The following is a 16,364-nucleotide window of genomic DNA, read 5'->3' as shown; positions in this document are numbered from 1 at the left end:
AAATAAATGACAAGCTGACCCGACATTAAGCACTGTAATGACTGAAATGAACGAGTCGCTGAAGCACACTGTCTGTGCAACCCAATGGAGAATACAAACTCATAACCACTATTTTGCGCTTGCGTTTGCCATATACCATATACATATAAAAATAAATGTCTTTTTTCGTTGAGGTTTTTTCATGTTAGATTAAGACCTTGCAAGGGTAGACTTACTTAAAACTGCTGTCTGATCCTCTTGACTGAATTGCTGCTTTCAATGCTGCTCTACAATGCCTATTGTGCGCGCGTGAGCCCGTTATAATTGCGCTCCTGTTGGGTTGTTGGTTTTGGTCAGAGTCATTATGGCTTCAGTGGATAACCCCGATCTGCATTTAAGTGCTATTTTAATTACAGATACCCCAGTAATAACATTACAATTGAATTAAATACAATTAGGCCTGAATGAGTCGTGTTCCTCCCGGCCACTGGCAACGACATTATCAGCCAAATGCGCATCGCAGATTATCTGTACATTGACCGAGTGGAATCCCGTTCTATTCACATAACTGGATTTGTTTATTGATGGAGCTGCACGGGTACAGTCTTGCTCCGATGATGTTGGGTAACCTGGAACTCTAATCCATCCGTCTGCAGTCTTCCTATTCTACCGCTTGGTGACATGTACGCACGGTCCGAGCTGTGCGTAGATATATATTAGTTCAAGTTCTTTAATAGTTGTCATACAGAAGTACAGAATACTTTCATACAAAATGCTTCTTACTGTTACGCTCCAGAGACTGTGCTAGACAAGATAGTATCAAATAACATAATAACATAATATAGCATGAATTTAGAAGAAGAAAATGAGGTCACAGTGTTCGGTATAGACATATGTACAATGTTCTGAGTTACCATATAATATACAATACACAATACTATGCAGTGTACTAATGTACAGTACTATCTAGTGCAAAGCAGAAATGGGATGAGGTACAATTTTAGGTACAATTTACAGTAAGGTGTACGAGTTGTAGTGCAATCCTTCATCCATAAATATAAAGTGTGGGGAGTGGGTGCTACAGTGTGTTTGTTTAAAGTGGGTGTGTGCTATAAAGTGTGTGGAGTGGGTGCTACAGTGTGTTTGTTTAAAGTGAGTGTGTGCGTGTGGATGTGTGTGCTATGTGCGTTTGGTGGTTGTTGTTGTGTAGTGTTCATTCATTGTTCGTTTAGCAGCCTGATGGCCTGGGGATAGAAACTACTTCTGAGTCTTTCTGTGCTCGCCTTGAGACTCCGGTATCGCTTGCCTGACCGCAGCAGTTCAAAGAGGCAGTTGTTCGGGTGACTGGAGTCTTTAATGATTCTCTTAGCCTTGCCCTTGCAACGCTTGTAGTAAATGTTCTGGAGGGTGGGGAGCCCCCCTCCAATTGTGCGTTCGGCTGAACGTGTCACTCTTTGTAGTCTGCTTCGGTCTTTTGCAGTGCTATTCCCAAACCAGGAGGTGATGTTGCCGGTCAAGATGCTCTCTATTGTACATGAGTAGAAGTTCTTAAGGATCTTCTGGCTGACTTGGAACTTCCTTAGGCGCCTGAGGAAGTAGAGGCGTTGTCGTGCCTTCTTCACCACACTGTTAATGTGTGTGGTCCATGTCAAGTCCTCGGATATGTAGGCTCCGAGGTACTTGAAGCTGTTGACTCTCTCAACCGGTGCCCCGTCGATGCTGAGGGGGCTGTAGTCCTTGACCCCCGACCTCCTGAAGTCCACAATCATCTCCTTTGTTTTGCTGACGTTCAGGGAGAGGCTGTTTTCCTGGCACCATCCCGCCAGGACCTTGACCTCTTCCAGGTAGGCCCTCTCGTCGTTGGCAGAGATCAGGCCCACCACCACTGTGTCGTCAGCAAATTTGACGATTGTATTGCTACTCCGCTGAGCCACACAGTCGTGTGTGTACAGGGAGTAGAGGAGGGGACTCAGAACACAGCCCTGGGGGGCCCCTATGTTGAGGGTGATGGATGAGGAGGTGCAGTTGCCTGCTCTCACCACCTGGGGTCTGCCAGTCAGGAAGTCCAAGACCCACTGGCAGAGGTCATAGCCCAAGCCCAGGTCCCTGAGCTTGGCTATGAGTATGGAGGGGACTATGGTATTGAATGCCGAGCTGTAGTCGATGAATAGCATTCTCACATAGTTCCCCTGCCTCTTGTCCAGGTGTGATGCTGCTGTGTGCAGCACATGGGATATGGCGTCCTCCGTGGACCTGTTGGGGCGGTATGCAAATTGCAGGGAGTCCATGTTGATGGGGAGGGAGGAGCAGATGTAGCCCTTTACTAGCTTCTCAAAGCACTTCATGGCTATGGAGGTGAGAGCTACAGGGCGGTAGTCGTTGAGGCAAGCAGGCTTGGATTTTTTGGGTACAGGGATAATAGTGGACTTCTTCAGGCAGGTGGGGATGACAGCCTGTTCTAAGGACAGGTTAAATATGTCAGTGAATACTGGGGCCAGTTGGTCGGCACAGACTTTTAGGACGCGGCCGGGGATGCCGTCCGGACCTGCTGCCTTCCTGATATTCACTTTTTTAAAGGTCCGCCTCACCTCATGCTCTGTTACCCTGAACACTGCGCCTCCATCAGCAGCCGACCCCCCCCCCCCCATTGCCGAGGCTTGTGAGCTGGTGTTGTTATTACCAGCATCAAACCTCGCATAGAAGGTATTGAGGTCGTTTGCTAAGGAGATGTCACTGTTCAGTTTGAGGGAGGCGCCTTTGTAGTCTGTCATCGTTTTGAGCCCCTGCCACATAGCTCTAGAGTCAGCTTGTTCAAACTGGAGTTCAATTTTATCCCTGTAGCGCCGTTTGGCCTCTGACACTGTCCTCCTTACGTTGTGTCGCGCCACCTTGTGGTCATTCATGTTGCCTGCCACTAGGCCGTCATTGTATGCTTTGGTGCGCTCTCTCAGAGCTTCACGGACGGATTTGTCTACCCAGGGTTTTTGATTTGGGTAAACTTTCATTTTGGTAGTGGGGATTGTTTCTTTCACCCTAGTACAAACATAGTCCAGCACTGTCTCCGTGTAGACATTAATGTTATCTGTGTCGCGGAACACATTCCAGTCTGTGTAGTAAAACACTGACCGGATCGTATCCTCTGACGTCAGATCCCATTTCTGCACCTCTCGCGAGACTACAGGAGTACTTTTAATTCTCTGTTTGTACTTTGGTGAAAGAAAAATTGACGCGTGATCTGATTTACCAAAGCCACTATCAGAATGAGCCTTGTAGCCACCTTTAAATTGCGTGTAACAGTGATCTAGGATGTTACCGCCTCTGGTGTTGCAAGTCACATGCTGATAGAAGTCAGGCAATACCTTTCTCAGATTGGCGCTATTGAAATCTCCCAGTACTAAAATGGCGGCGTTAACGTTAGCCACTTGTATTCTATTTACCTCGTCGTGTAGTCTGGAGAGCGCAACCTTGTTGCTGGCTTGCGGTGGAATATACACTCCGATCAGGACGATCGCCGTTAACTCCCTCGGGAGGAAGAAAGGACGACACTTGATGGTTATATATTCCAGTTCCAGTTATTAGGTTGGAGATCTCCTCCTCCACGTTGACGGCTGTTCCATCTCCCCGTCTCTCGAAGTCCGTAACCTGGGCATCACCCTTGACTCCACACTTTCATTTCACTCCCACATCAAATCTGTCACCAAGTCTGCCTTCTACCACCTCAGGAACATCTCCCGTCTCCGACCCTCACTCTCAGACTCTGTGGCGGAGACCCTGATCCACTCATTTGTCACCTCCCGGTTGGACTATTGTAATGGAGTCCTGTTCGGGGTACCCAGCAAAGCCCTGGACAGGCTCCAGTATGTCCAGAACTCAGCTGCCAGGGTTCTCACTCACACCAAGCCCTGGCAGCACATCACCCCCACCCTCATCCATCTCCACTGGCTTCCAGTCAGGTTCCGCATCACCTTCAAACTCCTGCTCCTCACCTACAAATCCCTCCATGCCCTCGCCCCCCGGTACCTGTCTGATCTCCTCCACCAGTACACTCCATCCCGGAACCTACGATCCTCTGATCTAGGTCTCCTCTCCATCCCTCGCACCAGGGCCCTGTTTCATGTACGTGGTTCAACTAAGTCGATCAAGATGTCCATTATCCAGCTTCAGTTAACCCGATGTTCGAAGCCGGGATTTTCCTGTTTCACAAAGGTGGATTCAGTCTCGTTAACTCAAGCCAGACTTGCGAGTCAGGCTAAATGCGCGCGGCCGTTTTAGGTGAAAAGCCAGCACGTATCGATGGCAGAGATCCTGATTCTCAACGGCATTGATTGATTAATTGATTTAAGACTTTATTGACAGATTGCAATACGGCTCAATCGCCTCGCCGACAAGTTAAATGCGTTATCTATAGGCTAATTCTAAGTCCCTCATTACCTCAATCAATCAGATTATATTTCTTTAAACTTGCCTGCTGGATTGAATAATCAAATGAGATCTTGCTAGCGAAAATTATTAGTTAACTGTTATACAGAATTACGATACGGCTCTCTTACCCATTGATTGATGTATAGTCAATCTTTTACTTATCTTCTCTGTGGTGTAACGGGTTCTTCTTTTGACTTTCACACGGACGACCGGGGTTCAAGACCCTAGTCTTTTCCTTCTTTTTGCAATATAGGAATAATTCAATTTGGTGCACGTTGAGAGCTATATAAAGAATGACATCCTCAATGCATGTAGATTTATAATATTTTAACTTAAAACCAGGCTACTTTGGCGTATAATCATTAATATTATATTCAAAAAAATCATATTGGAAAGACCGGGATTTGAACCCGGGTCGCTGGATTGGCAGGCTTGAGCACTACCGCTGGGCCACTGGGCCAGATGGGATAAGTTCATTGTTTATACATTAATGAACGAGAGACCCGTGTTTAGAATATCCTTTGTTTTGAATGAAGTTTATCTCTTTATCCTCATTCATTAATGTGACGTCAACGGCTCATTCAATTTCTCAAATCCGTCAAACAGCGCATCTCATCAGACATCTTAATCCCAGTTACAATTAAAATAACCACATCATGTGTACATCGCACGAGCGAGCGCCACCGTCGCCACGGTATATATAACGTGCATTATTTAGGACAAAGTGAATTTAATATCAGCATTTTGGGTCTATTTTACATTTCAAAAGCCCCCTCTGGAAGAATGGAGCACAAAAACGTAATTCAGAATGGTATAATGCAGATCGTAGACTGTGGGAATAGTTTCAGGAAACGGGCTGTCACTTCTTTGCGGGGGCGTGGCGATAGTTCAGGCTAACTTGAACTTGAACTCTGCTTTCGACCAGGCTCAAACTTTTGGATATGTTGTCATGGTGATTTGGAAAATCCACGTATATGAAACCGGAAAGTCCAGCTAAAGTTATCCGGCTAACTCAGTTATCCAGGTACAAGAAACAGGGCCCAGGTTACGGACTTTTGGGGACAGAGCCTTCAGCGTGGCGTCCCCTACCCTCTGGAACTCTCTCCCCCCCGAAATCCGCAACGCCCCAACCCTGGACACCTTCAAATCCGCTCTAAAAACACACCTCTTCACCAAGGCTTTCCCCATCAGTTAGTTTTAGATTAAATTAGGTCCATTATCCCCTACTTTCCCTCATCCCCTCTTCCCCCTCCCCCCCTACTTTCCTTGCCCTATTTTTTGTCCTGATTGTAAAGCGACCTTGGGTTCTATGAAAGGCGCTATATAAATTTGATTTATTATTATTATTATTATCTCAAGCACAGGTTCAAAGTGATAAATCCCACACTTTGCTTAGAAATAATCGTACGCACCTGCACTGCTGCATCAAAAAACCTTTCCATAGTGAATTCACATTGTGGCTGACCCCTCTGACCTCTGACCCCTCTTGACCCCTCATAAACATACGCTGTTCCCATGTTTTAATAGAGCAGTCTGTATACATGACTATTTAACTCTGTCTCCCACAGCCAGGAGCAAAAGAGACAAGTTTGTTGTCCCGCCCCCCTGATGTAATGTTAGATTGATAAGCAGCTCCAAAGAGAAGGCATCTGAAAAGAAGAAAGAGATGACTGTGACAGGTGACAGCATCTAGATGAATTCCTGGGGAACGAACAAGGTTCCTTTTTCCTGGGACTGATGGCACTATTATAACATAAAAATAACTGTACTGTTCAGACAAAATCCAGACAGACAAACAAGTTATCCAAGTCGGTCACTGATTCACCAACACTGGAGGCTATGTGTATGCAGACTGTCCAAACAGCATTAAGTACGCAATCCTCCTAACAGTAAATGCTATCAATACTAATCATACAGTAGAAGATTGAAATATTTTGGATGCTACCATAAACCTTTTTCCGCTACAGATGCCAATTCTGAATCCTAAACTTTAAAAACAGAGTAGCAATCTGATTCATAACTTTTAACACTATGGTTGCCGAAAACGCCTTTGGACGTCTTTCCTAGCCATGCTAATTCTGCCGAAGACGCCGTAACTCGTCTTTGATATCAATATTTCAAAAATCTGTGATCGAAATCATATTTCTCCTCCGGGGACCTGAGATGTACAGCTGAGCTCCACTCAACTCTCTAGCGGTTCAAGAGCGCCATCTGGTGGCCGATCGGCAGATCGCCAACAGGAAGTGACTCGTCAAACAGGAAGTGCTCATCCATATTTCGTCCGGGCACTCGCGATCATTAGCAGGACTCTATCTCAACACACTGGATAATCAATCGCTCGCCCTAACTCAATAAACAACGTTATTTGGACGTATATAGTATTATACAACCTGGAAATGGTTCATCAGGATCAACATCCCATAATCGAAAACTGTCTACTCCACGCTGATCGCCCAACGGCCCGAGGAGACTGGGGTGAGTTTTAGCGTGTATTATTACCGTGTTCGATATAAACTGCTATGATGATCATATGACCCAAACTAGATGAATCATCTAACGCTGCCCACGGAATTATAAACGACCCCCGCCCATCCGGTCAACATCAGATGATAAGTAGTAACTTATAGAACCACCTCCAGTTGACATTTTTTATCTGGCACAGATCGCTATCAAACTGTATTTCATCATCAATATAGTGCATTTGGGGCTATAAATCAAGTTCTGGAGAAAGCTGCAGAAAACGATAAAAACATACTTATACTTTAGACCGTATTTTAGTATGAATATGTGAATGAAAAGGTATAACATTGATACACCCTGAACAATACATATAGGACATTGAATGGGCCATAATAATGTCAATTTAGCAATACAATTTAAAAAGTTATAGCCCTGCAAAGAAGGGGAACTTCTCCATAGACAAATAGAGCTGGCTAGGGATGGTAAATTATGAATTTAACCATGGCGATCAAAGTGTGAACATATCGACTATGGGGTCTGGCAGAAAATATTAAGATATAAATATTTATAATATCCATTAGAGAAATGTATGCTTCTATATACCGAAAGAAATGCATAAAATCAAGTCACATTGCTTTGATATGATTTCTGACATTTAACATGTAGATCTTGGTGTCTGACTTTAGTGTTGGGGAAATTATTTGATACAGATATCCTGTTTTCCAACACCAATATCCATCCATCCATAAAGATCTCAACATTCTCCATTCAAATCATACTGAAGCCCAAACGCGAACTGTTCTGAGGAACACAATGCTTTCTGAGTTGTCTGTCAACACCACAACCCCCTTTAAAGGTAGACTCGGTAATAACATCAAACAGCAACCTCTGGTCTACACTGTAAATATTTTTATTTTTTATTCACGGGAAATTCACTGTATTATTTTACAGATTACTTTTGTTTTTCTAAGTGTAAATGCCATACTAATACAGTAAATTACCTTTTAATCAAAATTTTACCATTAAATAAAGGTTGTAATATGTAAATGTTTTAGATTTTACTGTAATTTTGACTTAAAGTATTTGGCAAACGTTGCTGCCAGACATTTACCGTTTTTTTTACAGTTTTCTTTTTTACAGTGAAGGCAAAAGAGCCCCGCTCTGTATTGCAGTTTGATCACTCTTTTGTTTTAGTCTGACGTATGGGTTGGAGTTTAGTAACTTGTTATATTATGAATTTCTCCAGACCTCTCTTAGTCTTGCTAGAGCCTGAGGTGTGGCCAGCAGTAGCAACCCCTCCCCTGTACCCACTGAAATCCAACCTACACCTCAGACAAAACCAAAAATTTAAGAAATGTCATAATTTGCCTAGAGGTCGCTGTTTGACGACATTACAGATTCTACCTTTAAAGTATAAACATGACAAGACTATGCTGAAGGGACGTAATCTTTTCCCAAACATAGGGTTATTTGTGGCGGCCCACCACCACATCAAACAGGCGCACCACAAATACATTTCCCAAAATGATACAATAACACATTGCTGATATTTTTCACAAGGAACGAGCTACAGGGTACCAGGAGCCAGGACATACAGTTCAAACAAACCTCTTTAAATGACTTGTTCTGTGTTTATAAAGTGATGAGAGTATCTTAGGTCCTTAACACTTTGCATGCCACGCCAGAGATTTCTCGGGTTTACCCCCTGCGGGTTGAATGCCCATCACAAGAATATTAATTTTATTATTATTTTTTTTTAATTAGCGATCTGAAATCATATTGCATCAAGCGAGTCTACCGTTGGAGATCCAGTCACCCCAGGCGCTCAGCGCCCCCTATCGTCTCCCAGATGGTAAATCACACTTTTGGATTGGACTCAATGAAAATGAATGGGAAAAAAATACCTGCACTCCACATTTTACTTCTCACTCATGTAACCGGGGTCTACCAGCTTCACTCTGGAGCCTCGGAGCCGCGGGGAATATGTGTTTTACTGTATACACAATCAAATGAGCGATTTTTTCGAATGGCGATCAGGAATTGGAATAATCCATTTGGATACCATCTGATCTCAGGTAAGGAATCTATGTTATCAGTATTAGGATAATCAGACCCGTTTTCACGGATATATAAGCTTTTATGTGATTATGGTGATAGGCTGTTTGACTCTGCTCACGGTCAGGAAATAGGAGAATCGATTTTCAACTGGCGGCACGAGCGTGCATGCGTACACATATACTATCGATCATCTAGCGTTTATTTTAAAGAGATTCATAAATAGGCAGAAAAATGACAATGTTCTAGAATATTCCAGTAAAAGGCGAGTGTTGTTTTTTCCGTGAAAACGAGTGATTTTCAAAATGCTATCAAACGAAAATGAAGCGATAAAAAAACAATCTGCTATGACAATGTTGCGTTACTATTTAGTTACTATCTCATAATGCTGATAAGAGAGCCAGGGGTACAGTCAGCTACCTCTCCAGAACCCAGACCGGAGATGGGACGTGCGCTCGCGCACACAGCCACACACACATGTTTACGCTTATAGCTGATTTTAGAATAGCTTCAGCATGAAGTTAAATCAACTATCTAGTTCGTGGGGCGCCCAGGTGGCGAACCATGTAACGCGCTGCGTCGCGGCACGGCCGACCCAGGTTCGATTCCCGGACCCGGCGTCATTTGCCGAATGTCTTCCCCCCGCTCTGTCTCCCGTTCTTCCTCTCTCTCTCTCTCTACTGGACTGCCCAGTAGTAAAAAGCGATAAACGCAAAAAAATAAATCTTAAAAAAATAAACGATCCAGTTCGTTTTATAGTGTAATTTGGCTACTTGAGAGAGAGTGAGAGAGTGAGAGTGAGAGAGATTCCTGTTACTCGCGACTTGCGGAGTACGCACTGAGTCCGTTCTGATTGACAAGCTAAAAGCAGTCTATCAGTGAGCTGGATACAATCCTACCTGGAGGGGAGAGAACAGATGGTGGAGGTAAACGGTACCCTATCCCCCCCCCTCCCAGTGAGCTGTGGTGTTCCACAAGGAAGCATACTAGGACCACTACTGTTCCTAATTTATGCAAATGACATGTCGTCAGCTTGTGACTGCAACTTGTTCCTGTTTGCGGACGACTCAGCCCTGCTGGTCTCTGACAAGAACAAGTTACAGGTTGAAAAAACCCTCAGCTCGGAACTAGGCAAAATCTGCATATGGCTCGCTGATAACAAACTATCATTACACATGGGCAAAACAGAGTCCATTCTCTTCGGTTCAAATAACAAACTCAGCAAGGCCGATGGCTTCTCAGTTACAGTGGGTGACAATATTGTCACAAGAAAAGATGAAATTACCTGTAACTGCCTCCGTGTTCAAGTGTAAGTTTAAGTATGATGTCATAGTAGAACCGGCTAGAACAGGCTATAACATTAGCTCTGTCATCAACATTCCGGAACGTTCGTGATGCGTGATGATGTCATAGCAGCACCTTCTAGAACCTCTCTCAGCCAGCTATATATGTGAGAGTCGACGGCACCAACTTCCTTTCGGGTAGCAACCACAGCCACAAGCAGCCAGCAGCCACAAGAGTCCCTAATTTCCTCTCGTATTGCATGCAGCCAATAGGTCGTAAATGTGTGTCTTATGTGTAGGCCCGGCCATGTAGCTCGGGCGCGAGCTAAAGGCTTGCTAAGCATCAATGATTGACGGCCGTAATGTGCTTGTAGGTTAAGTTCAGTGGGTTAACAACATTGCAAAGACAGATGCCACTCCGAGACAAGTAGAGATAATATGGATGTATGTTGTTATGGTTTGATCTGTGATTTATTGTATTTCCTGTATGTGTTCACGGTTCGGATTAAAGCGGTTCAGTTCGGACTGAAATAAATCCAATCAGTAATATCAAGAACGTGTAGTGTAGTACATCATTGCAGTAGAGGGAATTACATTACCTACCTGGGTTCCATCCTAGAGGCTAATCTTTCCTGTGACAAAATGGCATCCAATGTAATAAAAAAAGTCAACCAACAAACTCGATTCTTGTACCGGATCTCCTCTCTGGTAAACAAGAATACCCTGAAGACTGGCAGGAGCACTCATTCAAGGGTACTACGACTATGCTTGCACCTCATGGTACCAAAGCACCTCAAAGGCACTAAAAACAAAATTACAAACATCTCAAAACAAACTGGTCAGACTACTGCTTGACCTGACTCCTAGAACCCACCTCACCCCTGCCCACTTTGACAACCTAGGATGGCTTAGAGTAGACGACAGAGTACAGCAACTTGCAATGGGCCTGGTCTACAAGATACACTACCCGTCCAAGGTACCCATGTACATGTCAAAATACTTCCCAACGGTCAGTGAATACCACGATCACAACACCAGAGGGAGCTCCACAAATCATGTTAAACCCAGATTCGGCTCAAACAAGGGACTAAGCACGTTTCGCAATTATGCCACATCAATGTGGAACACCCTACCCAAAGCTGTAAAGGAATGTGAATCACTACCCACTTTCAAAAACACTCTCAAAGAACACCTACGGGAGACTGCAATTCGAAACTGGCCCCTGCAAATGTCCTAACCCAACCCCCTCCAATGTACAGTTTCTACGTCAAATGTATATACTCTCTTTTCTGGACACTTTTTGTATCACAAACAGTACTGTATTTGCAAATTTGGTATGTCATAAATGTATAGATGTAGTAGTACTGTCTATCTGTATGTCGTGTGTGTCATATATGTTATGATGAATTGAAAATGGGGGAACCTGATGTAAACAAGACGAAAGTCTTTCTCTGGTCTGCATCCCCTTAACAATTGTATGTATTGAGCTGTACTGTACTGTACCCATTCTGCAATCTGTTAATAAAGTTTTTAATCAATCAATCAATCAGAATGGATGGATCGCCTGAGCAGTGAACAGCTGCGACCTTATATGGCCTGATGGCGTCTCATGATGACCTGTCTGAGCAGCCAATCATGATTTATGACATTATGCACTTTCAATAAAGTATTATTTAAAAAGGAAAAAACTGTTGTCATTCTTATGTTGTGGCAGCAGCAGGGGGGACGACGACGACTTCGTAACCTAGTTACTTTCAAAGTAACTTATAATCGAGTAATCAGTAAAGTAACTAGATTACTTTTTAAAGGAGTAATCAGTAATCAGATTACTTTTACAAGTAATCTGTAGCATATGCATATATATGAACCTGTGGGGAAATGCTGAACATCCTGACGGGGAACCTTACAGAATACTGTGTGAACCTAACCTACCTTACCATGTAACGTCCACAACTCTAGATCAACTTCAAGTTCTCAAGTTCAAGTTCTTTAATAGTTGTCATACAGAAGTACAGAATACTTTCATACAAAATGCTTCTTACTGTTACGCTCCAGAGACTGTGCTAGACAAGATAGTATCAAATAACATAATAACATAATATAGCATGAATTTAGAAGAAGAATGAGGTCACAGTTGTTCGGTATAGACATATGTACAATGTTCTGAGTTACCATATAATATACAATACACAATACTATGCAGTGTACTAATGTACAGTACTATCTAGTGCAAAGCAGAAATGGGATGAGGTACAATTTTAGGTACAATTTACAGTAAGGTGTACGAGTTGTAGTGCAATCCTTCATCCATAAATATAAAGTGTGGGGAGTGGGTGCTACAGTGTGTTTGTTTAAAGTGGGTGTGTGCTATAAAGTGTGTGTAGTGGGTGCTACAGTGTGTTTGTTTAAAGTGAGTGTGTGCGTGTGGATGTGTGTGCTATGTGTGTTTGGTGGTTGTTGTTGTGTAGTGTTCATTCATTGTTCGTTTAGCAGCCTGATGGCCTGGGGATAGAAGCTACATGCTACAACTTGCAGCAACATGTGCTTCAATGTCAGCAGAATTAGATTAGATTACATGATTAGATTGGATTCTAATTTATTGTCATCATACGGCACAAGTACAGTACAACGGAAATAAGTTTGGCATCCAACCAGAGTGCAAATGTAACAGTAAATCATTTTGGTGTGGATCTGTGTGACAAACAACCTGAAGACTATTACAAATGCCCAGCGGAACCCATCAAGGCAGCCCTGATTCAGCATTGTTCCAGCTTCACTTGACACCAGTTCTACTGTGACCTCACGTGTTGAAAGGGAACAACGGCCATCTTAGAAATGTTAGACATATTCGAAAAAAGCCGGCACTGTACTCATGCCTGCATGTTCACTGAGAACAATAATCTCGCCAGGCATCTCAACAAGGAAATGAATGGAGCACGGAATGAAAGTGAAATTAAAACTTAAAATACTGATGCAGAGTGAGTACCATGAGTTTGGTCATTTTCCCCCGTAAACAATATACGTTTTTTTTTTCTAAATATGGCCGTTGTTCTTCTGTTGGAGGCAGTTGAAATTGAATCAAGTGATAACGTGGGTACAAGTGTAAGAGTGTGAGTGTGTGTGTGTGTGTGTGTGTGTGTGTGTGTGTGTGTGTGTGTGTGTGTGTGTGTGTGTGTGTGTGTGTGTGTGTGTGTGTGTGTGTGTGTGTGTGTGTGTGTGTGTGTGTGTGTGTGTGTGTGTGTGTACACAGCCAAGCCACTGCCTTAATGTTTACATTACCATCATGAATAACGACAACTGGGCTGGTAACCTTGAGACACGATTCAAAACTAGTTACACATACAGTAGGCTGCCCAATAGTGTGTAGCATACGACTCTACCCCCCCCCCCCCACCCACCCAACCACCTCCAATGTACAATCTCCCCCCCCCCCCCCACCCACTCAACCCCACCCCACCTACCCAACCTCCTCCAATGTACAGTTTCTTCGTCAAATGTATATACTCTCTTTTTTTTTGTATCACAAACAGTACTGTATTTGTAAATCTGGTATGTCATAAATGTATAGATGTAGCAGTACTGTCTATCTGTATGTCATGTATGTCATATATGTTGTGATGAATTGAAAATGGGGGACCCTGATGTAAACAAGACGAAAGCCTTTCTCTGGTGTTGTTTGTGTATTGAGCTGTACTATTGTACCCATTCTGCAATATGTTAATAAAATGTTTAATCAATCAATCAATCAGTTGGCTTGACCTTTACCTGGAGTAAAGTGTTGGAGCCGAATCAAGTCTTGGTATACAGAGCGGCAGAACTGGATAGCAGTTGGCAAGCTCCTCGACTTTTTAAGAGAAACACCTGTAAAGGAACAGATAGAATACAGTTAAACGATTTGACCTGACCAATGTCCTATCAATTCAACATAAGATCAAGTCATCATCATCATCATCAGTAACTTGAGGAGGGAACTAGGCCTACATCTATAGACTACTTCAAAACCTATATCTGTTGTCAGTACCTATAGGGTTATCTCACTGCTTAGGCTGTCCCATGCAAAGTAATGATCTATACTCAAATCACTTATTTTGTTTGTATCCACTTTTTCTCCTCCTGTTTCTGTATTTTCCTCCCATCCCAATTTAGTCGTTATGCCAATTCCCCCCTCCCCTTCCTGGTCGTTGCGCGCATTTTCCCCCCACTGGTCGGTCTAGGGAGCCCTGAAGTCTATCACATGCTTCCTCCGATACATAGGAGGAAGGCTAGAGAGAGTGTTTATAATTTTAAAGGGACATTAGCTTTAAAACAACATACGGTACGTACAACTCTTAAAAGTATTGCAGTTTGTGGGGTATCACTCTGGAATGGTCTGGAGGTGAGTATAAAATTAAGCAATAATATCAATCAATTGAAAGGTAGCTATAAACACTTGCACTTGTCCTAATAAACTAACCTGCACTGTAACACGCAACACTTTGATAAACATTGTTGCTCAGCTGATAGAGTTGTGCCCTTCTTGCTGTCTTGTCGTACAGAACTTGTAAGTCGCTTTGGATAAAAGCGTCAGCTAAATGACTAAATGTAAATGTAAATGTATAAACAAGCACTTCTGGACACATATAAGAGAGAGGAGCTTGAGCAGTAATGTGACTGCCTGATACATATTTCTTCTCATTTGGATAATTGGATATATAAAAAACTGTACTTTTATTTTATTTTTCATTATTTGTTATATTCTTTTTATTTGTATTCAATTATAATGTACAATATTGTAAGGAAGGGGCAGGGCTTGATACGTTAAAAAAATATTTTACTTCCCCGTGTTCCTTCTCGAACACTTATTGTATGGAAATAGTCTTTGACTATTTACCCTTTTGTTTTTTTAAACTTGTTTTATGTTTCTATGTTCGAGACAAATAAAAACCAGAATCAGAATCAAACGGTGTAACTAAATACAGTTCCAAAATGCAACCTTGCATATCAACCTTGCATTGCATCCGTGAGGGAAGTGAGTGAAACGACTCGAGTATAACGCTTTCACAGGAAGTTAATTGATCAGTAAGTAATACATTGGCATAAAACAATAAGGCTGTATGTTATTCAAACATGTTGTGAAGAATTAAACCACGACTTAAGTATCATTTACGAATTTCCTTTAGAATACGTTCAAATAAAATGTTGTCGCTGCTTGGTGCATCACTCATCCTTAACCAATCACAACAGGGCGATGCCTTCCTTCACCTATATTAATGATCCCGTCTTACATTGAATAATCACCTATCGCCCACCATTCATATATCATCACAAAATGAACTTCACACTCCAAAAATGTCTCTAATACTGTAATTTTCAAAAGTATAATCGTTGGCCTGCAGCAGGTAAAACTGGAATGTTGAGATCGCATTAGACGAGCGGATTTGTTTCCCAACAAGTGGTGATGATGATGATGTGCTGCTATAATAATTATAATAATATAATTATATATATAGCCCGCTACTAGTTCCAAAACCAGATGGTCGCCTATAGCTTCCAAAGCGTCAAGTTACTCACCCGAGAGGAAAATGGCCGAGAATATGAGAATATGATTATGAAAAGTAGGTTGCAGCCCCGCGGTATTGTGTGTGTGACCCGTGTGTGCTTCAAGTTACACACCTTCCTCTTTTCAGCGAATTTATAGTCTGACTCTGACCCAACCCTGTGATCGAGGTGGGAAAGGTGGAGTTTATCCTTGGCTCTAGTGTTTGTTTGATTGATTGATTGATTGAAAACTTTATTAACAGATTGCAGAATGGGTACAGTACAGTACAGCTCAATACATACAATTGTTAAGGGGATGTAGACCAGAGAAAGACTTTCGTCTTGTTTACATCAGGGTCCCCCATTTTCAATTAATCATAACATATATGACATACACGACAGTACTGCTACATCTATACATTTATGACATACCAGATTTGCAAATACAGTACTGTTTGTGATACAAAAAGAGTCCAGAAAAGAGAGTATTTGACGTAGAAACTGTACATTGGAGGAGGTTGGGTAGGTGGGGTGGGGTTGAGTGGGTGGGGGGGGGGGAGACTGTACATTGGAGGTGGTTGGGTGGGTGGGGGGGGTTTGGGTAGGAGGGGTGGGTGGGGGGGGACACACACTGTACAACTGTACAAG

The 16,364-nt window shown here is 42.8% G+C and overlaps 1 protein-coding gene across 2 annotated transcripts in view; it reads right to left on the bottom strand.

Annotated features, from left to right (window-relative positions):
* Window positions 1-15,837, bottom strand: part of elovl1b (ELOVL fatty acid elongase 1b) — a 68,998-nt gene extending 53,161 nt beyond the window's left edge. For both annotated transcript variants that reach the window (XM_084309413.1, XM_084309415.1), the window contains exons 1-2: window positions 15,750-15,837; window positions 13,965-14,060 (exon numbers count right to left, since the gene is read on the bottom strand). The gene's annotated coding sequence lies outside the window, so the exon portion shown is untranslated. The remainder of the gene's footprint in view (window positions 1-13,964; window positions 14,061-15,749) is intronic.
* Window positions 15,838-16,364: the final 527 nt, after the last annotated feature.

Source organism: Notolepis coatsorum, assembly GCF_963971535.1.
Source record: "Notolepis coatsorum genome assembly, chromosome: 3".
In the NCBI taxonomy this organism is placed as follows: Eukaryota; Metazoa; Chordata; class Actinopteri; order Aulopiformes; family Paralepididae; genus Notolepis; species Notolepis coatsorum.
Note: the sequence above shows the minus strand (reverse complement) of the source record. Positions and strands in the feature narration are given on the sequence as shown.